Source organism: Macrobrachium rosenbergii, chromosome 31, assembly GCF_040412425.1.
Source record: "Macrobrachium rosenbergii isolate ZJJX-2024 chromosome 31, ASM4041242v1, whole genome shotgun sequence".
In the NCBI taxonomy this organism is placed as follows: domain Eukaryota; kingdom Metazoa; phylum Arthropoda; class Malacostraca; order Decapoda; family Palaemonidae; genus Macrobrachium; species Macrobrachium rosenbergii.
The window spans coordinates 18998070-19005383 of NC_089771.1; positions in this window are offsets into that span (position 1 = coordinate 18998070).

A 7314-nucleotide genomic window follows, 5' to 3' on the forward strand; every position below is an offset into this window, starting at 1 on the left:
GTGTGTGTGTGTGTGTGTGGTTACGTAGACAAAGTCAGGTCTTAAGCATTATTCACCATTATATTAGCAAAAATTTGTCAAAATCACGGAAGTCATTGTTAAACTCTGCTAATGAAATTTACGATGAGACTCTGACCATTGAAGTGACTGTTTCTCTGTCTTATTCATTTTCATATATACACATAGCCAAAGTGATAACTAAAGGGTGTCATCCAACCTCTGAATTTGACGTCAAAAAACAATTTTATATCTGTAGTTCATGGTGAACATTTCGTTTAATGTTTAAATTACCATAACCTGTAATATTTAATTGTTCTCAAATATTTTTGCCTGGCGTTCGTCACCATGCTAAAAGGGCACATATTTCCAGGTCAAACACACTGACATCTGCAATTTCTCTCTCTCTCTCTCTCTCTCTCTCTCTCTCTCTCTCTTCTCTCTCTCTATATATATATATATATATATATATATATATATATATATATATATGTTGTTATTACAGTATATATATACTTTTTTCAAATAAAATTTCTTGACTCAGGGCGCTACCACTGGACCCACATACGAGCTGAATTTTACTCCAACTTCCTGACCCGCTTGGTAGCACAGTGCTCCTGAATTACCCCTGGTGTGAATATGATGGAACTGGGGTTCAATCCGATGTGAGTTATATATATATATATATATATATATATATATATATATATATATTATATATATATATCTACATATATATTTATGTATATGTTACATATGTATATGTATATGTATACATATATAAACAAGCTGGAAATAGCTAATCAGCAACACGTTGAAATGGCGCTCACTAATACACATACCTGCTGCTGAAACTGTTTACTCTGGCAGTGGTGCTGCTAGAAAGCTTCCACTGACATAAGTATTCTTTTGTTAGTATGAGCCTAACGGTCGTGTTCTGGTTCCAGCATTTTTCAGCGGCTGGTTACTGTGATCGCGTCCTAAATAATCTACCTTCCTCCTCCCCCTCCTCTTCTTCTTCTTCTTCTTCTTCTTCTTTGTTGATTTTGTTGTTGTTGTTTGTTTGTTAGGATATCAATGCCATCAGATTTTTGCTTCCTCTGCGGTCTGCTTTTGATCTGAAGTTGTTATTCATTATTATCCGCTTGCGTTTCGCTTACTGTTATTTCAAAGTGATTGTATATGATCTGAGGTCTCTGGGTATTCTCATTCAAGTGCTGTGTTTATATATATATATAGCATATATATATATATATATATATATATATATATGTATATATATATATATATATATATGTTACATATATGTTATGTGTGTGTGTGTGTGTGTGTATAAACACAGTACCTTAAATAGGAATACAAAGACTTCATTCTTTCTTTCTTCATAATGTACAAATTTTTGTCAAATATACAATGACTATTTTTTATAAACACGCATATTAAGCCCGGAACATAGTTTGAAATCCAATTCATGATACCTCATAAAAAACATACACATACCCAAGGGGAACTGTAATTGGTAAGTGCTTCGTCCCAGCTAGATAAGAACGCCGCCTGGTTTAGACGCAACGAAGTATAGTGACTTTTGACCACCGGTTATAGGTTGTTCCGGAGGTATAGTGAACTGAATATCAAGCGATCTTTGTGGCGTAATATTTGTGATATATATGTATATATATACATTAGATATATATATATATATATATATATATATATATATATATATATATATATATATATATACACACACACACACATGTTCTTTCCTAAAGCAACTGCATCCCACACATGGCTGACTCTTCGATAAGTTTTTATATATATATATATATATATATATATATATATATATATATATATATATATATATATATATATATATATATATATATATACTGTATGTGTGTGTATGTTATGTATGTATAATTCTTCTTGTTTTCTTTTATTCACATATTGCAATTTATCTAATAATAATAATAATAATAATAATAATAATAATAATAATAATAATAATAATAATAATAATAATAATAATAATAATAATTTCTGTCCTCTTAGATTAATAGCAAAATCAACAACGACAACTGCCGTTCTTTCAGAAGTAATGATCGCCATTACCAACTCAAAGAGCTTCCAGTTTTCTCACAATACTTTTAGTCCGTCACATCACCGAGGTCCATCCTCCTTTCTACCGTGGCCTCTCCCGGCGGCGTCTCCTTCTCCTTATCATTATCCTTCCTCTGCGTCTCTCGCCCAAACCACTTCCTTAGACGCACAGGTGAATGTCCCGCCATGTACCTCTCTCGCTCGACAGGTGTTGGACGAATATTGGAGGACCAATAAACTTTTCGAAAGTCAGCCATGCGTGAGATGCGAGACTTTCGCTCCTCGCAGATGTTTTGGGGCAAAGAGTATGCAAATGAAGAATGTCACTCGCATGATTTATAATTAGGTTTTTTTTCGAAAGTCCCCGTTCGTTCGTGAGTAAGAGGCTTCGAAGATACGTTCTCACGGGTGACACCGTTTACACGATGTTTAACGAGGTTCTAGAACGATTTACACGATGCTTAACGAGGTTCTAGAACGCTGTAGTGGGGAAACATCAGTAAAAGTTGTTAATAACACGACTTTATTAAATAGTCTTAGAACCTGTCTCGTCTGTTTTCTTCATAACTCTTCTACAGTCAAAATGGTGTTTTTTCCTTCTTCTTCTTCTTCCCTTTTACGAAAGCAAAGCATTATGAACACGGAGCGAACGAATGCTAAATGTAAAACATGAAGAAGAAGAATAAACTTCAAACAAACTTGAGCGTAGACAACGAAAGGAGCAGAAGTAAGATATATCTCTAAAATACAATATAAAAAAGACTAAAAATGCACTCACTCTCTTTTCAAAATACTACAACTAAAAACACCGTCTTAAACAGCGTTTTTCTCAAAATTATCAGTTGATAATTGATACAAGTTTTGCAATTTAGAAAAGTCACCAAGGGTTTTTAACAATCGTGAGAACACACTTGCATGACTAGTCGCCTGACATTATACTTTGATAAATGCAGTCACACGCGCACACTCCAACACAGACACGCATATATATATATATATATACACATATATATATATATATATATATATATATATATATATATATATATATATATATTATGTATGTGTGTATATATATGTATATATAATATATATTTTAATAAATTCAAGAATATCTCAATTATCAATATTATAGCCATATTATATATGTATATGTGTATACATACATATACATATATGATATGGACATAATATTGATAATTGAGATATTCTCGAATCCATCGAAAAAAATAGGAAACGGTGTACTAAGTGCAATATGATGTTGAACTCAATCAGTTGTAAAACTATTCTATAGTCAACCTTGTACTAAACTCCCACTTCAAGGTTTTCACTGCTTATAATGATTCTGAATAGGTTTTGTTGCCATTAACACTAAGCTCCCCTTTTCACAGTAGTGTAGTAGTCTATAATGCACTGTTGCCAGAAAACTAGCTATTGTTTGTAAGGTTCCGCATAGGTAGAGGTAATGGTATTAATAGGCTGCCAAATGTGTCGTGATCACGGTCTTTTAGTTCTGATTGCTTGAAGTTGTGGTTTCCAGTTCCCAACAGTGGTGATTATGATTTGTACCATAGCCGGACGATGTTCCTCTTTAGCCATCATCCCCAACCCATATTCGAAAAAGTAACTTTCATTATCGCCTTTAGTGTCCGTCTTCTTGGTACCAATGCGTGCTGCTCGCTGTGCAGAGAGTATCAGCAACCCCCTTCCGTTGGGGCTCCACTTGACATACTGCCTAACATTCGTTTGTTAGTTTACCTATATTTACTTCTCTCTGGTTTCTTTCTTCGCATTTTGGGATTCTACTCTGTGGAAGCTAGTTTTGTAGGTCAGTGTCCCTTTAGTCTCATTCAAACCGCATATTTGTTCATTTGAATGATCAACACAATAATAAAATTGCTCGGAGCCTTGCCGTTCCAATGATAGCCTCATTTTCAACATACGCACATACATATATACCGCAGGAACCAATCACATTGGAAAGATCAGTCCACTGACTGTCAATAACATCACGCTGCCATTCAGGGCAGGTACAATACACCTCCGGAAAATGTTCCCGGACACAAAACAACTTTATTTCCCCCGGGACGTGCAAATCTTCCACCGTGTGGAATTGAATTGGTTCATGAATGGGGTTTAATCATGTAGGGACAGTGAAAAAAATCCATGCCATAGATACGAGGCATGTTAATGGAGTTCCGATGAAAAAATTTTATCTTTTTTATGGAATAGTATATTATCTATTTCTTTCTTTTCCTTGTGGATGAAGATGTTTAAATGAAATCTTTTATAAGACACCGATGAAACTGCAATCTTTTCGTAAACTGTATCCATGGAAATATCCACCACATAGTGCTAAAGTATACATGCTGATTGGTGTAAGTCTTCCGTTTTCTTCCGTGAGGTTCTGTACCAAACAGTTTTCGAGTAGTTTTGTTCCCGTTGTGACCAAATTGTTAATGTATTCTTCCTAATCCTATAAATGAATCGTTGGAACTTCGGAAGTTCAAACTTTATACAAAACCACTTTATTTTCGAGCAGGCTGACGTGATTTCCACTTCATAGTTTATTTTTTGTTTGGGTTATTCATTTTTCTTTGTTATTTGTCTATGTTGTTATTTATTCAGTTTGTACTTCTTTGTTATTCCTCTTTCATAGTTTAATCTTTATTCCGCAATTTCCTTTTCTGTACTGGGCGTGTGATATTCTGCTTTTACAGCTTGGGTTGCAGCTTGTTTAATAATAATAATAATAATAATAATAATAATAATAATAATAATAATAAGCAAGGCTTATGAATCAGGACCGATCCCTGTGTACATCATACCTATGTATACAGGTTTTATGTATAGGCTAAGCGTCGTTTGATATCTGGGGACGGCGAAATTCCGCCAATCATGTCTTTCCCGCGCTTTGGCTTCTAAAAATCTCATTCACAGGTGCCCAGCTGACATTTCAAGTACTATTTTCCCATTTTCCTTTCATCGTCGTCTCATAACTTTTTTTTTTTTTATCTAACTCTGTCCTGCCGTTTGGACCCTAATATCCTTCTTAAAGTTTTATTCTCAAATCGACAAAATCTTTTTTGACGTAGTTTCATTGTCATACCACGATCATTGCCCGTAGATTGTACTAGACTTATGTACAATCTTACTCTCTGTATGCAGTTTCAGTCAATTTCATTTCCAAATGTCATTCAGCCATTATTTGCGTTTCTTTTTTTTTAGCCTTTTACTTAATTCTTATGCAAGAGAACCTGTTACTAAATGTTTGACAGATTCAACAATCCTTTCTCCACCTAGTCTCATTTCATCCCTCTGAGCATACTCTGTCCCCATTACCATCTTTCCTTAGATTTATGAGTCTCATCTCTCCAGGTAACTGATGCTAGCCTTGTAAATATTGTTCTGTTTTGCTGGTTAAAACAGCATCATATGCATATTCTAAGACTGCCGAGTATCTGTCGATATTCCTTCTCTTCCATCTGTGACCACTTGTCTCATTATGAAATCTATGAAAAGGTTAACAAAAAGTTACCTTGTAGCACTCATGGTGCACAGCAAATTCACTTGGAAAGTCCTCATCAGAAGTAACTCTGCAACTTCTTCTTCTTGAAAAAATTTAGTTACCTTTAAATATTTAACTAGAATGCTATATTCACGCAAGGCTCTCCATAATATTGGTCGTTGGACGCTGTTAGGTGCCTTCTCGTAATCAACTGAAGACATTAGTGTTAAAAACAAAAACAGATGATTAAAACTAACTGCAAACAAAGCAAAAAATCTCACTCCTTTATGCTGAAGACAATTATATATCCTTTAATTATAATCACAGGTACAAAACATATTTCCAAAATAAGAATAGTTGATTACCTTAGGATTTCCGCGTTTAAATCATGCACAGTGACGATGTGGTACGATGGACAGCACAGATTAGTTCACAAACACACACACTCTCTCTCTCTCTCCTTTTCACACACGGCCATTCGCCTCTTAACATGCGGGAGAGTCTCTTGCTTACTGGATACTAAGGACCGTCCACCTTATCAGGTCCGTCAACTGAAAATTAGAATTGAATGTGGAACTGACTGGACACATCTGGTAGTAGTCACCTATGTTTCCATCCTCTGACTGCTGAACCAATGCGTTATTTTATGAGTAAATTCGTTATCAGTCTAGCAGATAAGTTGACTGTTGTTCTTAAAGTTTACGCTATACATTCATAGAAAATATTTTTCGTTAACGTTTTCTTTAAAAGTATTTTGATCCTTAACTATCCATATATAAGTTTGGCTGTCGGGAGGGGAATATGTACAGTCAAGATTTATGAATATCATCTTGCTTTGTGAGCGTTAACAATAAGGTAAAACTAGGCAACGGCTCCGCACAGACTGTTATCTTGGAAATTGATTTTTCCTATACTTTTAGTGTTGCCGATGAAAGAAGTGGTGTTGTTTATTGTCGGTGAATTATTATTAACCTCATATCTACCCATGGTTGGGGACCCTTTGGGAACGCGGCGCTTTCGGTGGGGGAAATCGTTGGGAGAAAGACCGGACTCTCATGTTGTTGTTATGGAATGGTTCCGCGCATGCGCAAGTCAATAGGGAGCCATATGTTCAAGAAGGGATTGGCTAAGGAAACCTATTATAACTGTAAGTTCTTGATAAACAACCAAAATACTATAGGAAAAATAAATTTATAAAGTAATACCCCTTGCGGAGCTGTTACGTAGTTCTACCAATAATAATAATAATAATAATAATAATAATAATAATAATAATAATAAATAATAATAATAATAATAATAAGCAAACTAGTATTGCGCCATTTCCTTAATCCTCTTCAAAACGTTATTTTCGTCTAAATCTTGATTGCTATTTTCTGCTGTTTTAAATGATCTTTACAACGCTTCTCCCATTGAACGTAATCAGTTAGCAACTGTTGCTATTTTGGTGACTTTTATGCATCTTCTCGAGACCTCTCAAATAAAAGTATTTTGTGATTTGTGAGGATGACATTACTGATCTTTTCAATATAGCTTAGGGAAACAGCATTTCCAAAACTGCTAAATTTGCTTCTGTAAATTGGATGTCTTATTAAGATGCGGTACGATCTTCCATCCTGTCAATTCTGGAGAGCTTATTCGTCTTTGTCTGGAATTTTGCTCTTTTATTTTGATGTCCTATCTTTTGCCTACTGTACGTGTTCGGT